Below are 21,874 nucleotides of genomic sequence, written 5' to 3' on the forward strand. Positions count from 1 at the left end.
CATGCATGAGCTGCGCCTCGAAACTTGCCGGTTAAATGACAATGATCTCTCACTTTATTATAACTCTTATCTTTCCAACTATCAGGAGTAAAAACCATACTGAATTGACCCAACATCATAAGCAGACCATTCGCAAATATGACAAACGTTTGAATTTTGATATGAAATTTCTTCTTCTTCAGTTAATTTCATAGGTTTTTTGTTCTTAGAATTATATTTTGTAGCTATGTATTTCGATAATTTATTGAGTTCTTCAAACAATTTTGCAGGAACATTTGGCAAATCTTCTTAATTTTTTGCTCGATAACATATCGGCTTGTACATACGATTGGTCACATTTGACACTAAATATAGAGTAAAACCATAAGGAATGTGCTTCTGAATCTTGGTTGTAATCGATCTTTGTGGATTGTTCTTGCATGTCGGAATTTTTTCTAATATGCTCTCAAAATCCATATAAATAACGTAAGGATGAGAAAATTCCTTTTGATAATTAGTAAATGATGTTGTTTGACCTGGAAACGGCATAATTGGCTTACAAACTTCGTGTTGCTTGCAAATTTCTAAATGATCTGTTAAATCTCCAGATTTGTAGAAATGGCTTAAACATCTTCTGCATAGAAATTTTTTGTGTTTCATGCTTAGATAACTGAGAGAAAACGAGCTTATTTAAATCTGTTATCAAAACATAATGAGATTTGTCATCTTGTTTAACATACAATAAATCGATTTCTAACTCGGCATCATAAATTTCTGAAATTTGTAACGGAACAATATTAATTTTTTCATCATAAGTATAGATATTTATAGACATTTTTGGATATTTGTACTTGGAATTGGAGCTGCGTTTCTCGAATAATTGTATATCTTTCAAAGACATTGGATACTCGAAACCTGAAAATATCTCGTCATTTACAAATTTTTCATATTGTTTTACACGTTCAGGATGAAATTTTGATTTTTCAATTGCACATCGGATAGAGTAAATAAAGCAATAGTCATCTTCATTTTTGATATTTACACAAGCTTTCTTTACCTTTATTTCTTGTGGTAAATCGATATATGATCCTGCGTTCATAAATTCGTGTTTATTAAGGCTCAAAACTAATTGTTTACAGCGTTTTAATGTCCATCCAGAACCTCGATTTGGATGATTTGTCTGTTCTCGATGTGTTAATTTATTAAATTGTTTAGAAATAAAGTCGGTTACAACAAAGATCTCGTCTGCTTTTATAGTAAAGTACATTGGACAAGTTTGTGTTTCACCGTTCACTAAAGTTCGTTCGTATTCGCATTCTAAAGAGAGATATCCTTTACTATTTTTCACAGTTTTCTTGAAATTTTTCGATTAAACTTTTAATTTCTGGGCGCAAAATAGAAAGATATTTGTAAATTGACATGAAATTGTCGTTCAAATTTGTTAAAATGTATTGCTTAAATAGACCGTGTATTGAGGATAAAACTTCTACATCAATGATATTTTCAGGTTTCTCATTAATCGTTTTATCAATTTCTTCGATCATTTCTGACTTAGTTTTTGTCGTTAGTTTCGATAGCCAATTTTTCAGCTATTGAATGAATTTTTTCATCATTAAATAGATTGAGATCTTTTTTACTTTCCTTAAAATTTTTCTATAGTTCACGCAATTTTTCTATATTATACATGTTTTGGTGATCGGCAATTTGATTTTCTTTAGCCCAAGTCCTCAAATAATTTAGTTCTTTTTCATAAATATCTTTATTTTTTAGATGATTTTTTCGACTTATAATGTCGGGTAAAATGATGTTCGAAAATGTCTTTTTTGCAGTACGGGCAGGATATCTTTTTCCTCTCCATTTAAATAGGGAAAATTTGAATCTGCCAAGTTTTACTATTTAGTAAAATATCTTTTTATTAAGCTGAAAAATAGCAATAATTCAGTAGATTTCTAAGGATTTTTATCAAAATTTGATAAAAATTAGCACAATTTATGTAGAAACAGCGTTAAATGTTTCTATTTATATAGGAAAAATTTAAAGATTTTGATACAAATCAGCAGAATTTATGATTTAACAGCGTTAGATTCTTCTATTTATATAGGGAAAATTTGTATAACTCAGACTTTGAAAAGTGGAGAATTTTACTAGAATTTGACACAAATCAGCACAAATTGTAGTAAAACAGCTGTAGATTCTTCTATTTATTATAGAAAAATCTGTAAACTAAGACTTAAAATTTTTGAAAAAATAGTATAATTATAGGACAAAATAGTACTTTTATTACTATATTGGTTTGTAGGGGGCAATTTAAATTCTTTATACTATTTTTTCAATAATTTTTTCTTTAACTTTTCCAAGATTTTTCATTAAGATTTTAATATATTTACAACAGAAATTTCGTAGATTCGAAGCAGATATGAGATTGATTCGAAGCATATTTCACTAAGTTTCAGCTTAAGAAAGTAGAAGCAAACAGCTATAGATTCGGTTATTTAACATTCGTGCTTTCCTGTTAGATTTCTTAGATTCGTTTATGGTTCAATGGACAGTATTTTACATTGATTTTCTGACTGTCCCAAAAGTGTCCTAGGACCGCCACATTCATATCTACTCTAACACATTGTCATGTACCTCAAATTATAGCTGCTATATGAAATCTTTCATTTTCAATACGATACATAACGGATCGCTTCCTACAAATGAGTTTTCTATCACATAGTTAAGATGATCTTTCATCATATCTACTAGTGTAGCCTTTCCAACTTCTTTCCTGAGCAGCTCCTTAACTCCTTCTAATAATTCTTTCCTACTGACTAAAATCTACTGTCTGCCAACATTATAGCTCATTATTACTACCACACGTAAAACAAAGCTATCATAGGACTCATTGCTTTAGTAACGGTATTATTCTAGTTTACATTAATAACCAATTATATGGCCTTATAATCTTAACGGTTTAATCACCAACATGTGTCAATCTCTAATGATTGCTATTAACACTATTATTTTATGTTATAACGGAGAAGAGTTACAGAATGTTATACTCACAAAACGTTTGGTTCATTCGACACTGATTTGTGAGATAAATAAGCAAGATTGGGCCTCTAAACTCACTGAGCTCTTGAATATCCTTATCATTTGTTCAAAGGAAGCTCTGAATTGAAAGTTTTAAAGCCAGAGCTACATCCACGTGTGGGGGACACGAACCGGATGCAGACTTGACAACCTTGTTGTCAGATCTACTGTTACGTGCCTGATACTGCTCCAGTTCTCAAACGATATTTTTGTAGAGGCAAATATCACGGTGGCAGAACTACCTGACCTACTGATAACATTTTAGTTGTCTTGAATTATATTTTTGTAATTGCACGGTTACATCTTGATATAAAAATCAAACGTCAACACTTGCTATAAATTACCATACAGTATTATAAGAAAGTGTCTTCGTATTATTACCATATTGTATTAAATCATAAACGTATATTAGCCGTCGTAGTCTTAGTGTTCTTGTTATAACTCGGTACCAATTTTAGTTTAGAAGGTTCGGAGCTAAATTGAATTCTATAAGCACACAGCATGGGTTTTCTTGAAAAATCATTAAGAAATTTCCTTGATTAAAAATCGATAAACAGCCACGATAATTTAGGTAGTGAATACAATGGGAGGGTATATAAAAGTTTAAAATATTAAAAACAATAATTTTTACCAGTTAATAATTTTCTTAGTTTGATACGCCTTAAATATAACATCGTTCACACAAATAACTTTTATATTGTTTTCAACTAACTAAAAAGTCTCAGATCGGAAGAGGTAATTTAACAGCCTGCATATGGTTACGCTATTCTGGTTTAAATTTATTTACGTTTCTAACAGTTTTTACGCTGTGACAAACTAAAATTAAAGTAAGAAAACAATATTATTTCATATTTTTAAATATTTGAAATTCACCGTTTTAACTGTACGAAAACTAGTGTAGTTGATAAATAGGTTGCCTTCTTTGGAAAAATGTCCAACCTACGATAGTTAGTCGACGAATGCAGACTTATTGTGACCTGTATTCTGTAGTTCAGTCTTCATAATTACTGTGGTGTTTAGTTTTTTTATTAAGTGCATGTTTTAGAGTTACTGAAGTTGACACACAACTTTTTGGTCGTGATTCCTGACTTACGCTTTTCACAACGCTCTGGTATGATTTGTGTATTTTAATCTATTTTCTAATTCTATGTTAGGTTAGTTATTTACCTGAAAGCAGAGATCAGATTATACATATGGAAAACGAAGAGTTACCCATTTTCTGGAAACGAAGTGTTACTGATACTTTGTATCACTGAACGATGGAAAATGTCCGAAAAAAATCATCTTTCCTTCACAATCTTTCCATCATCACAAACTAACTTCAAAAATGTTCATGTAGGCCTAGTATTGGTACTATCCTCTTTGATGACTTTGTAAGTAACGAGGTATGTCTGAACTTATATGACTCGACAACATATGCACTTTATTAAGATATTCCTAGAAATAAAATGTAATTGTTGAAAAACATGTGAACGGTTGTAAAAATGTTTATTGCTAATATCAAATTGGTGAAAAATCCTTCGTTCTGGCTCGTTTGTTAACTAATGAGTTTTGATTAGTGTGGTATACGACTATACGTGTGAGAGTTTATTAGGAATGTCTATTGATGATGAAACTATTGCATTTGCCGGTTATTTAAATTATTTTCCATCATGTTTCCGGTCTCACTTTGGGTACTTCGGCAAATATAAAATTATATAAGTCTGATGTCTCTTAACTGACAATGATGTTTCTTCACCGCGATTTGTACAAGCTTATGCGCTCTAGAATTTCGTTAGACAAACATACCAATTGTAAAAAATTGCAAAATAACTAGTATCTTATACATTTTTAAACAAAATTGGCGTTTTTTGTTATTTGAATATGAAGTTTAATAGCTTATATGTTCCACTTCCGTTTTAATGACAACCGAAATTTAGAATTGGCAAAAAGTATTCATGCGGTTTGAATTAACTTTTGCAATTCTTAAAAATTCGTTCGTTATATTAAGGTTAGGATAGGTACAATTTCGGTACATCGAGGGTCACAGACCGTCGGTTCGGTCGTGTTAAAACGATTTGATATCGTATGCTGTACTGTATTTAAATAGTAAGTAAAAAGAAATAAAAATGAATTTAATTTGAAACAATGAAACTTTATTTTTATTTTTTTTGGTTCAAATAGCAATACAGTATTTAAAACAGAAAAACTGCAGTACAGTAGCTATTAACTTTGAAAACACGTTAAAAGAAATTTGAAAAGCAAACATGACCTGAATAAAACTTAAAAATCTTACGCTACAAGTAGTAAAAAATACAGTACAGTAAAATACCTTTATTCTCAATTGCACAAATTTATCTGGTAAAATTATCGTATGTGTTGGTATGATTTATTTTTTATGGTTAGTTATTTCTTCTTTAAATTTATTATGCATATAATATACATTTCCTTTTCCACGAGTTCATGAAAATTACGTAAATAGAGAGTTTATTATTACGCAATCTCTGATTTTGAGAAAATCTCATTCGTTGAAATTTAGATTTACTATATCAAGATATCTTTCGGTCTAAAATTATCTGTCACTGTGACCCATGTAAGAACGTAAACAATGTTAAAAGACCTATTAAAACTAAACATTCAGAACAAAAAGTGTTGTATAATAGTTTGTGATTAAATTTCAAAAATTAATTGTACTCATAGGGTTTTTAAAACAACTAACGTCTTCGAATGGTACTATAACACTAAGTAGTAGGAATTCGTTGCCTGTTACTGAGGTTAATAGTGTAGTCAATTAAAAGCGGTATCAAAGAGTAAAATTGTAAACAGGATTGTTACAAACTATGTCATTATTTAAAATTCATTTTAGTTATATTGAGGGATATTTTACATACAAATCAGATCATGATAGATTTCTATAATAGGTAACATTATTTATTAAGTCTTAAATGGAATAAATGTTAGTGATTAAAATGAGCTAAACGAAGAACAGTTTTAATGTGGTTATATCACCATGAAATAAATAATTGAAAAATGTATTTTTGCTTTATTTACTAAAACATTTGATGCGGCCAAAATTATGTTTGCGAAAATTAAATAAATTTTACTAGCAATAATTAAGTGATTTTTAATATGTTATCTCATACATTTATAACATGTAAAATCTACCAAAAGAATTGAACAGAAATGTACCTATACAGTCACATATTTGTTAAAGGATACTAGATAATTTTGTACCTTACAAATGTTTTGTCAGTGCTTTCTAGCTTACGTTGAACTGCTGTCATAAAATTATTTTACTTTAAACGGTAACTTTGACACGATGAAAGAAAATGTAACGGACTTGTCTTAGAACAACGCAGTCTTGAGGAAAAGAATCTCATATAGGGGTAAACAAAAATAGGGGTTTGTCAACATACAACAGAGCTAGTGAAATTGAAATGGAAAGGAGTTTTAGTAAATAATATTACTAGTCTCTCTTTTAGTACCAGCTAAGTTCTCAAAGGGAATAAGTATTTTCTTTAAACGTTGTACTTTTATTTAGTTGTATTTTGTATAATACATACTTTCGCAACCCTGTTACTCGTTACTAGTTAATATAAGTAACATCCGATGTTCTTGGGACTAAATTCTTGGCGGATTAATAACTTAATTGCCATGCAAAACAATTTTTTTCTCGTAAATTTTGTAGCTGCCTATAGTCCTGCCGAACAACACCTCACGCGCCTTGTCCATAAGTAAAAATTTATATTTTCGTATTATATATTATTTTTTTATGCGAGACATAATTAAATGGAATATAGAGCAAATTTTTCAATAGTAAAGTAACTTACCTTGGTTGTTGTTTTATTTGGCAGATTAATATGGATAATAGTGTGGTGATGTACTTCTGACGAAATCACGTTGTCGTGAATCTTAAGTTGTCTTTATAAGTGGCCCGTCGTGATTTTTCTTTTAGGCGAGTTTAACTTCGAGTTTTTTAGTTAGTTTTTAATTATGAGTAGAATATCGAGTATTTCCAACATTCATGTTTAAAGTTTTAGTCTACTAACCTTCACTTTTTCCGACTACAGCTACAATGCTGAGCCAAGATGATGACGCCCGTACTAGTGAGTCGATATCATCGTGAAGAGAAGACAATTTTAAAGTTGTAATAATTAAGTTCATATGCAAAATTCCCATAGAAACATTGGAACCGTTAGGCCCACCCCTATGACCATTCATTTTGATTCATTATCACTCTGTTTGGCAGCAACGTGGGAATGCATTATTTTACTTTTAACATAAAAAACCGGTGCTTTTATATTTATTTGCCACAATTAAACATATACGTAAACTTTGAAAAATATATATTTGAAAATATATATTGAAAAAGTATATTTAAAAAATTAAGTATTCATTATTACGACCTCAGCGGTATGCAAACCCATGTGTTTTGTCAATTCGGTGCAAAGTTGAACGACCCGACAACTAATTATTAACTGGAATGGATGTCAAAAGTTTGACCAGGCTTCATTAAATCATTTATTCATTTCAGTGGTTCCATCATTTGTAAGAGCTTACCCTACAGTAGCGTTAAGTATTACATTGACTTTTGGTATTTTCAACGAAGGCCTTAACAAAAAACCAGTATAAATGATATAATGTAATATGAATTTAATCTTAATTAATAGTAACCTCATAATATTACATAATAAAGACACATATTTATTGCAATATATTTTAGAAAAATTCTGTAATTAAATGTTTTAGGAATGAAAAACATTTTTAGTAAATTGTTGTAAGTGAATTATGATTTAATTACTTTTCTTATTATGGTTTTTAATATTCTTTTGTAGCATACTATATATACTCGTCATACAATCAAGAAGTAAAATATAATATACATCCATTCGGATTTACTAAACTGTTTTTATATTCAATATATTAAATAGATTATATTAATAATATATATTATAATATTAATAAATATATTAAATAGATTTCTCACAGTTTCCACATCGTACAGCCTATCGTGTTTCTTCAGTTCCCTTTTTATAGTTGCAAAATCCCTATCGCAAGGAAGGGAAAATGCCCTCTTACGGGAAAATACTGCTGGACTTTTTCAAAATTAGTAGTTTGGGTAAGAGCCAGTAAAAATCTGGCAAGTGTATGATTTTTATTTTGTCCCGAGCAGTTATCTGCAAACAGACGAAGCTCAGTGTACGTGGGTGACACATCTTTTAAATAGTCATGTAAAAAGCTACAGACTTTATTAGGACCTTTCCTAGCAGTGCCCTCATGATAAAGATAAATCATTGCTGTGTTTTGTTTTATACCATGTATACAAAACACATTAAGGGTCAGTTGCTTCATGTAAAAGGTGTCTTGAATTGGAATTTGTGGGATAGGCACATTTTGCATGAAATCCATGCAGAGAGATAGTACATGAGGCTCATCATTCATCTCAGCTTCATGTTTTAAAGCATTATAAAACTTATTTGCTTTTCTCTTATGAACTATAAGCTCCGCGGCAGCTGCTCTTTTTACATTTTCACTTAGATGCGGGCTTTTCAGTTTCAATTGAAACTCTTCACATGTTGAGCAAGTATCAATTTGTGGTCTGCCAAATGTCAGGTTGTAATTGGTATTAAAAAACTCGTTAAAGAAATTGTAGCTGCACTTCAAGTCTGGATATTTGTCTTTAAATAGGCGGTACATTGAAGCGACAGACAGCCTAGCATCTAAGTACATTTTGGTTTTTCCAGACGAGTAACGAGACACTTTAGAAGGGAAACTTTCAATGTGCTGTCTTAAGAGTTCTCTTGTTTCAGGAGAAAGAGTGTTTGCACTTTGTGGCTTTCCTCGTTTATCTTCAGGAGTTTTGCCCTCCAGAAGTAGTTTTCTAATCCTTTTCACTCGTTTGTCTGTTATGGCGTGAACAGACAAAAAGGCTTTATAACAAACCTCAATCCTTTTACCTCCCATAATAACTAAATAAGTAAACATGTTATCTACCTGTCTAGGTTCATCTTTCCGAGCGCGGTGGCGTTTGATGTTGTTTGTTTCAATCAACGACTGAATGTACAGATCTTGCTCGTTTTTTGATGGCAGATCATGAACTCTCTTGGATAATTCTGTAGCTTCATCCTCTGATATCCGCTCAAAACACTTGATTCTCTTGCATCTGAAAAAATAACAGAGATATAACATTTTATTACGTCAGCAAAGATATAGCTGTCCATTTAGGCTACACTAACACATACAAGATCATAAAGGAAAGGGGGGAAATGTCAGAGGGGCTGTGTCAGTTTTTCATATGCTCAAACAATGGTATGAGCTAGCCCTCTTGTATATGCTTAGGCCCTGACTAATAGGCTCGGACGGAAAGTATATAGCCTACTAGAAAACTTGCCATGAATAAAAATTAAACTTTGCCGTGGGTAATACAGACCAGTAGCTTTTTTCTAACCTAGGTAAATGTTATGTAATTAAGCTTACTAGATTGTGTGTAATATAGAGTTGAAAGCTACTGGTAATAAGCCTAAACATATTGGTTAATATAAATATCATTAAACTTAAAAAATAAAGTAAGTAGTCAATTATTTTAGCCCTACCAGCAAAGTTGACCTTCTGCCAGTTTTGGTACGAGCCGACCTCTGTAATCTTCATATTCTTCTCCTTTGAGTCGAGCAACTTTAGTTTTATTCCTTTTCCATTGAGACGGCATTCTTTGCCTTTTCTTGCTTTGAACTTCTTGTTCTTCATGAAAATCCTCTTCATTTTCGCCCACCCTATTATTCACCTTTGCAAGACAAAATTAACTTTTTAGTCAAGTTAACCTAAAATAACCCAAGTCACGTTGGAACACTGAATGAGTGCGGTTCTAAACAATAAAATTATTATTCTTCCTCTATAACAGCTGATTTCTTCCAAATTAATAGAAATAAACAAGCTTGCCAACTAAACAGAGTTAAATTGTACTGTGATTGACGATAACAACAGATGTTTTATTAATGATTCCCTGCAAAAAGGACTTCAGTCACGGATATGGTATAATAGGACTGAAGTCTTTCTTGCACAAAAACATGAGGCTATATAATAGACATGGTTTCCATGGTTACCTCAATTTTGACAAAAATGTGACTGAAGCCCTTTCTGCACGGACCCATTCATTTAATGTATAATAGGTAAAAATATACAGTGCAATAAGAAAGCCTATTGAGTTATTAAAAGTAGATTCATTGCATATGACAATCTTAAACTGTATACGCTCCATAAGAACATGAAAACAGAAAACATAATTTAATCCATCCCTCGCTAGTAATCCCTTAACAATTATTATCATTGCATACTTACGTAATAGTTAGTTCGCGTAGGCTGTTACAGGAAGAATGAACCTATTCCAAGTATAAAACCACTATATGTATTCATTTTCATATTTCAAATTTTATAGAGTACTTAAATTTTTCAAGCATTACACAGTTTTTCCCAATGACTCATTGTTATACTTTTATTATTCTTGTTATTGGTATACTGTAAACATGCACAGCATCAACTGATGCAAAGAGGTATCGTGACAATTTAATTATACAAGATGCGAACAGTAGTGTTGTTCTTGACTCCAACTATAGCAGGAATGGTAATCTGTCCCCATGTTTTATTACTCACAGATGACCTGCTGATAAACAATGGCATGAAATAATATCCACCATCACCCGTTTCACTGCTCTGTTATGGTTTTTATTTGAGAGTAATAAACTACAGATATTTCAATACCTTATCGTTTATGGTTTTAACGTCCCTGTATAATGATATCTCAAGAATTAATTTAATAGTAAACTTAAAAGTCTGTGTAATATTTTAGTTCTATATAAGAAAGAAGAATTCATAATGGTACCTGGACCATGGTACATGGAATTTAGCTGAGTGCTTGCGAAGCCAAACTTTACACAGGATATCTAAAACTAATAGAGACTTGTATATAGCTTAAAACGTATTCATGTAACAGGCCAGATTGATGTGAATAATGTGTCATACCCTATCATGGAATTTATCTGATAGGATTTAAAGGCTAACTTTTTGCTGTATATCTTGAGTTTAGATTGAGCAAACAATCGTAAACAAAACCATCAAAGTCTGTTATGATATACATGGTCTGGTACAATCCTCCACTTTTTAGTTTATATCGATTACTTATAAATTTATCACTAACGTAACTTCAATTATGGCTTAAATTTACTTAAAAAACAATATAATATACATAAATTGTATTATTGATTTGTAATAATAATAAACATCATATTAACTATTGAGATACTAGTCACTTTTTTCGGATATTTTAGGCTAATGTCAAATTAAATTACAGTTGAACGTTGAGCACTAGTTACAATACTATATAGTCTTGGCCACACATAACTGGTATATTGTCAGTGTGTACAATTTCCTACCTTAAATTATATTGTACTAAATATGATACGTGTATATGGTGGCACAGGGATCTGAAACCAATGCCAAACCTTACAGAAATATTTCCGTTCCTAAATTAATGCAGACGAGAACTCCATAACTCCATTTGGCAGGTACCCAAAACGCTCTTATAACAGCACAAGTATTTAGTTCTATGAACTAAGAAGATATATCAGCGTTACATTAATGTCGAATTACAATCTGAAATAGAATATTTTTTAATTATCTATAAAAGTTGCTTCTCAAATAAAGGAAATATAAAATGTTTGCGTATATTTTTTACTTTAAAATAGTAGGCATTTTTTCTCGCTAAAATAGTTTTCCATTATTTAGCCCTTTCAGTATTTGTGTTTCAACAATAAATGAATCTCCCAAAGAAAAGAAAATTATATACATTACATTTATTTTTTAATCTAAGATAAGATTTTTTGGAGTTAACATTACTACTAAGTTACTCAATAAACGAAGTTTGTTATCCCAAAATTAGTAGGGGTTACAAACTAAATTTGTATGGGCCAAATAACCGAGTACCTGGACAAGTTTGTCTGACATAATAATGTATTACGCACACAGGCTAAAGGGCTGACACCGACCGACAAACAAGACGGAACTGAGTCGAGCCGAGCCGCTCATCAAGTAAGTTTGACAACATTGTTTATGCCTTGTACCAATCAGCTACATCAGCTTAGTAATTCAAATAAACTAGATAATGTTCAGTATCTGTTAATGCGATATAATTAAAAAAAGATTTCAGAAACATCACTATTTCGCTGTTATGCCTGTTTTAATTTACTTAGACTAAAACTGTTCATTGATTAAAACCGAAAAGTATTTGTCACAACATTTGTACGTCTAACAATATAAAATTATTTCAACGTTATCAAACAAGTTTGCAAAATTACATTTTAAATAACCCTGTATTTTTTTTCTAAAATTCGTGTTATTTAATAAAATATAGTAACTATAAGAAGTACCAACGCTGATACTGTGTACAACACTTGTTTGAACAAACCTCAATATAGAATTAAATTAACTTTTCATGAGTGATATTCTTGTCTTTCTTATTAGATTCGACAAGAAATAAAAAACTTCAACAATGCGAAAAATCTGTTTCTTCTCATTTTTAAAATACGTAATGTCCCGTTAGGTCATCCAGGAGCAATCCATTGAAGCAATCAGTCACTATTACGTTTCCTGGTTACTGTCAGATTGTTATGAATCACATGTTTATTATGAATCGTTTGTTAAAATAAAAACCAAAATAGAATTTTTTGTAAAAGAAGAAGTTATTTTAATAGCTCTTTTAGTTACAATTTCCACTTAATATGACCAGCACATCATCCATTTGCAATGATATATCTCTGAGTTTGATTTGGAAAACCTTTTTAGAAGGATTACCAGATATGTTTTTTAAAGGTATATAGTACAAATATAAGGCTGAAGTAGAAATAATTAAAAGTGTCGCTTGTATAAAAGACAAATTTTTTAGTTAATAATTGCGTATTATGATCAACGTGATTAACTTAAGCTTTAAAACGTGGATTTATGGTTAGCATCCAAACATTAGCCATAACTTTTTCAATTTAATATCTCTACTCACTATAACCTTCATTTCTTCTTCATTTAGTGATGTATAATACGAGTATAAGGTTATAGAGCAAAACTTAAAGCGTTTCGTTAATGAAAGACTACATCAAACTGACGTAAACCTAAACGGTATGTTTTATTACGAAATGGTTCTTTCAAGATTCCACCTGGTGGCAGATGAATTATTACTACCCATAAATTAGCATAATTTACTTTTTTAGTACATGTGGTTGGTATGAGTATTAAAATGTATTTAAAATATTTTAAGAGCTAACCAAACAGATGTGATTGAATAGTTCAGTTAAAACACTGTAATATGCATGTGTGGCCTCGAACACACTTAATTTATTTAGAATATTCTCGAGTTCGATCTCAGACGTGATAATAGACGCTAGCTCAGGTCAATTCGGTACTTTAATTAAAACTATCTTCTGGTCAACCGAATAATTAATGTACATTACCTTATGAACAATTTTAAATTTACTTTATAATTAAGTACAAATTTAAAGGTTATAAACTTATAACGGGAAAGAGAGCGATACCACGCAATCGTAACGCGCTTAAATCCTGGCACGACTGTTCTAAGAACAATGAACTTCCACTGAGAGTGGCCTTGTCTCAGGCGGCGGATTTATCACATTCCTGCGTGTTTACTGCAAGTTAACTGCGCAACTGTTCTACGTTTTCAGGCTTACCGGTAACAGACAATATTTTTAATTTTATATTTTCTCCTTTGCATTCTCCTTGCAACTAATGCTACTGACTGCATTAAACATTCCGTTCGTTATTACAATTAAACCATCAAATTTTATTTAGAATAAAATATAATATTCATATTACTGATAATTTAATATTTTAAATTGCCTGATGGAGATCGTATAAGATATTACCAGTCTGCCTTTATAACTTTATGCCGGTAGTCGACATACATGTGAACTTTTGTGTACAAGTAAACAAATGTGGGCTTTAACAAAAAGTATCAATAAATGAAACGTATTGAGGTTACAGAGCTCAAGCGTGGGGAAATCCTTTTATCTCATCTGCTGTATCAAATTTACTTTTTTACATGTTTCATTGAACCATATTAAACCTAAATCCCAACCAACCGAATTGGCAATAATTTACAAAGTGAGAGTATTTAAGTAAAGTAAGACCTATCACCGATCATATAAGTTCAGCTTAGTAAACGATATATAAATTACTGTTGACGCCTAAAATATTTTATGTATATAAATATAATAAGTTATGTATTGAGGATATGTTTAACGATTTATTTGTTGTACCAAATATATTACAGAAAACGTCATATGATACAAGCTTGCTGGCAAAAGTATTTCATGTTTTAAATTGCTATTTTGTCTCTAGATATTCTAAATTATTACATTAACGTACATAAATGCCTAATTGCCTTTATTTTCCTATTCAAGACTTAAGCATTCTCACAATTTACCATCATCCTCTGCCCTCTGTTTCGTTTTACTACATAAGAAACGGCCTGTTCTTTGGCATTATCCATTCATCCACATAGGGAGTTTTGTAAATATAATTTAATTTATGATTTAATCTGATTCTTTACACAATACATGTTCTTCTTGTTATTACAAATGAACGGTAGACGTCACAAGAATATGTAAATGAGCATAACAGTTCTAATATTTTCTCTTATGCTTTCAAAACAACGTCCATAACCCTTTCCTAATATCTGAATTTTGATGATTGGATTTAGTATCGAAACGAATAGTGAATTTTACCATATTTTACCCTGTAAATGAGTAAATAATTTACTTCATTACAATTTATATTTACCTATAAGTTTGGCGTATAAAACTTTACCCCACCTTCAATTAACAGTCACTTTGATACAGCAGTTTCAATGCTATAATCCATATATCATATATATTACATAACATCTCTAACTTAATTTTGACTGACCATATGTGTATTCCGCGTCTTTTGGACTTTAAACATAGTTGTAATTTGGTTACTACCAAAAAATGGTTGCTTCCATGATCCGCTACGTATAGAAAAAATCTTTTAATACAGACTACCAAATCAAATGTTGTAATTTGGTTACTACCAAAAAATGGTTGCTTCCATGATCCGCTACGTATAGAAAAATCTTTTAATACAGACTACCAAATCAAATTTCTGACAATAATAATAGCACAAACAATGTTGCTTCCTCTCACCATTACTATCTGACATATTATATAAAATTATTACAGATTTTATGTTTTCAATAAAGGCGTTTTTATACTTGACATTTATAACTAAAAATATGGCCTCTTTATATGAAAAAAGGGCGGAACGCCCTTAAATATAAATGAAATACATTAAAATTACTTATAATCAAAGGTAAGGTTAGTTGGTGAAGATTACCATATGCTATCTAACAAACCAATTATATTATACCAATTCATCATGGGCCTCAAATCACTATACAGGGCAGAATATACCCGAGTAGCTTGTCAAGTTTGACATAATATTGCAGTAACCTACGCAGGCTGAAGGGCTGACATCAACCAAAAAAACAGAACAGAACTGAGACGAGCCGAGTCACCCATCAACTAAGTTTGACAACATAGGTTATGGTACCAATCAGCTACATCAACTGAGCGCCTCAAATCAACTTGATGATGACATATATTTGAAAAATATCAGAAACAGTAGGCCTACTTTTACGTAAAGGAATAGTTGTGCTATAATGTAATTAGGCTAAAACTGTTTTAACGATTATACCTGAATACTATTTTAAAATTTTCGTCACGTTTGTACAATTTACAATAGTAATTGATTTTAACGTTGTAAAATATATTTATAAAATTAAATTAACTAAAGAATATTATACTATAACAACTGATGTAGTGTAATGAAAATATAATAATCACCAGAAACTGTGTGAACATCGTTTGAACAAACCTCAACTATTTATTAAGTCATTTGTCATGAAGTGTTTTGTTATAATAATGGCTTCAACAAGAAATAAAAACGTTAAAATAAATCTTACTTACTAATTTTTAGGTGCGTAATACCCTATTTGAACGTCTAAGCTCTATGTAATGGATCTATGGTAAGTAATCTCCTTCATTTTTCATGTTTCCACTGATAGTAACTAACTCCCATTCGATTTCCAAACGTTTATCCGTAAGTTTATCATTGGAAGTTTTCTTTTTTGAGGAACAAGAGATCTTTTTATAGACTACAAGATTAAAATGAAATAATTTAAAATATTAGTAATATAATGTATGAAATAGGTAAATCTCGATCAGGATGTACATGATTTGTAGATTATGCCTCAAAAGACGCATTTACGTCTAGCCTCTAAACAATAGTCACACGATTTTCAGTTCAAAACTCGTCAGACACTGACCATCTAATATTCTTTTTTTAGGGACTTTTAATACGAGTGTAAGGTTTAAAGATAATTAATTGAAGGTGTTTAGAAAGTAAAAGACTACATAAAGAGTTTACTAATGTAAATCCAAATGGTACGTATTAATAATACATGGTTTTTTAGGAAACTTCCAGGTGAATAATAAATACCAAAATGTAATACTAATTGAGAAATTTTAGTAAAAGTATAATATTACATTTTAAAATACTTTAAAAACAAGGAAACATGTTTTATTCAACAGTTCAATTCAAACACTGTAATATTAATCAAAGCTTTGTGTATCAGTAAACAAATGTGGGCCTTAACAAAAAGTATCAATAATTGAAACGTATCGAGGTTACAGAGTTGAAGCGTGGAGAAATTCTTTTATCTCACTCGCTGTATCCAATACATTTTTTTCATGTTTTATTGAATCATATCCAACCAACCGAGGTGGTAACGTTTTACAAAATAAAAGTACTGACAAATTGTAAGTGCTTTTGTATATAATATAGGTTATTTTTACTGAACGATGTCTAAACAAACAATGACGTCTAAGACTGTTTATGCATAAAAAATTATTATGTTGACAATAAAACAGTTTGTACCGTATGATAATAAGTTTCTAATAATTTCACTTTTTGCTCTGTTGTCGATAAGATTAATAAAACTTTGTTTTACATCAGCTTATTTCTTTTCTAAGTTTTAAACTTAAAACAATTGTAAATTTAAAGTTACATACGTAATACGTTTTGCCATCTGATGAAATGTATTTATAATTTACTAAATAAAAAAATTGAAAAGTTTTCACTAAATTTCTTACTTTTAAATCATACAATTTCCTATTTTATCTATATTTTCATTGGAAGAAACGTAAAGTTATGTACCTGTAATGACTCATATAATATATCTCATTTCCTAACGGGTCTCTTGCATCACCTGTGTTTTCCATCACGGAGTTAAGATGATCTTTAATCATACTTTGCCTTCCTAACATCTTCCTTGGTCTCTCAGTAATAATAATAACTTTTTCCTACTGACTATAACAGAAACTTTCTGCCAATATTATACATATAATTATTACTGTCACGCGTAACTCAAAACTGTAACAGGACACATGGCTTTAGCAACAGTATTATTTCTAGTTGACCATTTATGTGTCCTCATAATATATACTGGGTAATCAGCAAAATGGGCCAATCTCAAATGGATTTTAGTACTACTGTTATTTGCTAAGCAAAGGGAAAGAGTTACAGAAAATCTATACTCACAACATATTCCATTCATTCGACACCGATATGTGAGAGAAATAAGCAAAATTAGACCTGAGCTCTTGATTATCCGTAGCATTTGTTCAATGGAAGCTCCAAATTGAAAGTTTTACAGCTAGAGCCACATTCACGTGTGTGCGACCGGAACCGGATACAGACCTGACAACCGTGTTTTCAGACCTACTACCACGTGTCGGATACTGCTCCAGATCTCAAATAATATTATTTAGTGGCATCTATATGTTGAGACTATTGTTTAAACACTAACAGTCGTTTCCCAGTATATTACACTCAGGCGATGGTTCCCCTTGGTCGGTATATGAAACATATACAGATATGAAGGTGACAGGCCTGTCAGATCTGTTGATATTACCCTTAGTTTTTTTGTAAACAGTTCGAAACAGTTACATCTTGGTATTAAAATCACACGTCAATTTTTTTTTCATTACGTTAATGTATCATAAGAATGATTTTGCGTACTGTTACCATATTGTATGAAATAAGAAACTTACTTTAGCTGTCGTAGTCTTTTTGTGCTTCGGTACCTATACCATAGTTTAAGAGGCTCAAAGGTAAGTTGCATTCTATAACTACAATACCTGGTATTTTTTATATAGTTAAAGAGAAATATCCTTTATTAGGATTTGATATTTAGCCACGATAATTTTTTATTTATATTTTTCCTAGTTTGATACGCTTAACATTGACCGTCGTATTCAAGAGTAACTTTTATGTCGTATTTAATCAACTAAAAAGACACAAAGCAAAAGACCCAATCTAAAAGCCTGTATGATAAGCTATTCTTATTAAAATTTAATTGCATGTTAGACAATTAAATTAAATTTTAAATAAACTTAATTATAAAAAACAGATGGGTTACTACTGTTTATGTAGTCTGTAACTTGCCTTTTGGCTCACTGTCGTCTACGCCCCCAGACTTATTAAATTCCTTCTAATCTAATTACAATAATTATTATTAATATTTACATACTTTATTGTTTATAGATTAAATCTTTTGTTTAGGCTAAAACTGATATATAGGAAACATATAGTGAACTAGAACAGTGGCAATCGAAATAATACCCAAAATGACCTACCCTTAACAATTTAATTTTATATAAAAATAATACATGCATCAAATGTTTGCTTCATTTTAATTTACTCGTAATTTAGATACAAATGGTTAGGAGCTCTTCCAAGTTTGTATGAATTCTACTCTACCAACCATAAATGGAGGAAGAACTTTAATACCAACAAAGATTCAATGCATACACGAGAGCTTTTACTCGCCCCCACAAATAAACCCCTTGGTAAAATGTAAACCATTCTGATCTTCATCACTAAATTCTACAGTTTTGTCTTATAAATTTAACCTTTTTTTGCAATGAACAATCTTTTGACCTTAAATAAAAGAAGATTTGTCTAGTAAGTCTCTCTTACAAATTAAATCAGTAACTATGTCTCTCATTACATTACAGACACATAAAACGATAAGATTATTGTATGTTTAAAGATAATTTACATTATACTGTATATTATTGAAAAGTATACATAAATTAAAACACTGTCCAAAAATTATTACTTAATATGTTCAAATTCATTCGTTTTCATTCTTTTAGAATCTCTGAATTAAGTTGTAGAATCTCCCACGTTTGCTCAATTGTTAATTATAACCAGTACATTATACGAGAACTTTTATTATATTTTTTAATTCATCAATATTTTTAAATGTATATTAATGTCCTTAGTCCCTGCAGATTTTCTGGAGTATTTATAATATATTATAATAAAACTAACTGTCCATATTTTCTCTAACCACATAATTAATGCCCGAGCATTACCGAAACATATCACCAGATGATGTTGAAAATTTTCTCTTTGTGTTAAATGTATCTGTCCGTCTCTCTGTGCGTTATGTATAAAAGAACGAACTACTATATAGACTTGATATATCTGTGGAAGCTTAATTTCTGTACATAAAATTTGAGTTATATGATGTTTCATGTCAATCTATGGGCTAGGAGTTGGTAAACATTTTTGCAGACAAATATTTTCCTACATGTGTGCAATTGCTTACTTCTATACATTAGTATGAAATTTCGTTGAGATTTAAAGGTACTGGACATTTTTCCTTCGATCATGATACCAAATACAAATAAGTAGTGTGTATTTGTTTAGTTGGAACGTACCTTGTAATTCAAAGTAAATATTGTGATCAATAGAATTAAACCTTGTTGTCGTTTGAATTTAAGATTTTTGATTTATTCATTCACTATTTTAAAATATTTGTTATATTCATCATTTTCCACCACAAGTAATGCGCTAAATTGTACAACTATAATTGATTAGAGTAATGATTTTATAAAGAATTATATGTGTTCGTATTGTGTACACGTGTAAATAAAATGATTTTGGTTGGCTTGTAATCAAGTACGAACACCAACTCTTGTCTTATGGGTAGCCAACATATCAGAACAAAAATAATGTTGTGAACAATGACATTTCAAAAATCTGGCGTGGTATTACGTGTTATCATGATAAGTCAAGAATGAAATAATCTATATCAAAATATTAAAGTTTGGATGCAAATTACAACGATTTTTACTGTTTGTATTTATACATCCTTTCGTCTTGAAACAACCCCTTTAAAATTGTTATAGAGTTGTGTGCGCCTTGTATATTGATACAATGTACAAAGACCGCCTTCATATTATTCTAACAAATTTTAATAAAGGCATAACTGACTTTTTACAATTGCTTTACAATTTTAATAAATTGAAAAAAATATTTTTTTGTATTGAAAACTAGTAAAATTAGTATGAATTTTTACATTTTTTACATCCATAAACAGGAGAAATAAACCAATTCCTTTGTAATTACACTGTAAAGGACTATGGTTTAAGGTATTTACCTTTACACGTAGCTCTGGAACACTACAACGGCAACATTGTGGCGTGGCCAACATCGTATTTAGTGTAAGGCCACTTACAACTTGTTAATACCCCATTTACCGTCTGCTATAAATTGATAAAGAATTCTCTCTTCGTGTATTGATCATAATTTCGTTACAGTATATAAATTATTTATCGCCAAGTAGAATCCTTTTGGTATAGTACAGTATTAATACAGTTTTAGGGGTGCCTTGACCTATAATAATAGAACATAAAATTGGTATATTTAGCCATTAGGTTAGCATAGATGTACATATTTTAAAACAAAGTAAACTGTACTAGTTTTAATTCTAATTAAGTTGTAGATTCATGTTTTTAGATATGAGAAAGTTAAAAACTAACGCAAAAAAACTTTCTAAATGTAACTTTTAAACATTTACTAATTTATTAATGAAATAAAAATGAAATAAGTAAACATGATTATAAAGTCAATTTCAATCACCTTTATAAGTTTCATTTGTAAAATTAATTACTTTTATTCCACACTCCCAAATTACATTTTCTTTACCAAACTTTCACTTTTGGATAAATTAACTCGTACTTCATACTCTTTTACTTGCAGCCACATCCGATTAATATAAGTTTATAAAATGTGTTATTCGATAACAAAAAAAAATTTGTTTTGGTTTAAATTTGTTTAGCTTTCCAATTTAAAAATAAGTCAGTCCCCATAACTTTTAGATGCTATTTCTTCATATCAGTGTTACACGTGGCTTCGAAGGCATCGTTTATTAATGATCATCGTTGCCATAATAAAGTGCTTTAAATTTTAAAAGGCTTAATAAATTTTAGTGCTATAAATAAATTGTGTTAGAATATTCACTCTTCGATTTTATGAACCACTTAAAATTTATGAGTCCTAGTATTAAAAAATTTACACGAAAGAATTGCAGTTCCTATAAATTGGACTCGTTTCAGTCTTTTATAAGGAATCTTGTATCTAGAATGTTCTCGTTTTTATTCAGATACTTTGCTTTTATGGTTAAGTATGCTGACGGGCAAGGCTGAGTTGAAGTGATGACTTACAAGGCGGTCCTCAAAGATATTAATCTTTCATAACGAACAATCACAAAACTTCAATAGGGGATTTAATGCATCAAGACCTTAATTATCTTATCGTTTGCAAGTAATAAACAAGAACTATGTTACTCAAGTCAAGTCTATTATAAGATTCCAAAATTTATTCCTTAGATTGATATAAAAAAAGAGAGAGA

Source organism: Homalodisca vitripennis, chromosome 3 (assembly GCF_021130785.1).
Source record: "Homalodisca vitripennis isolate AUS2020 chromosome 3, UT_GWSS_2.1, whole genome shotgun sequence".
NCBI classification, from domain to species: Eukaryota; Metazoa; Arthropoda; class Insecta; order Hemiptera; family Cicadellidae; genus Homalodisca; species Homalodisca vitripennis.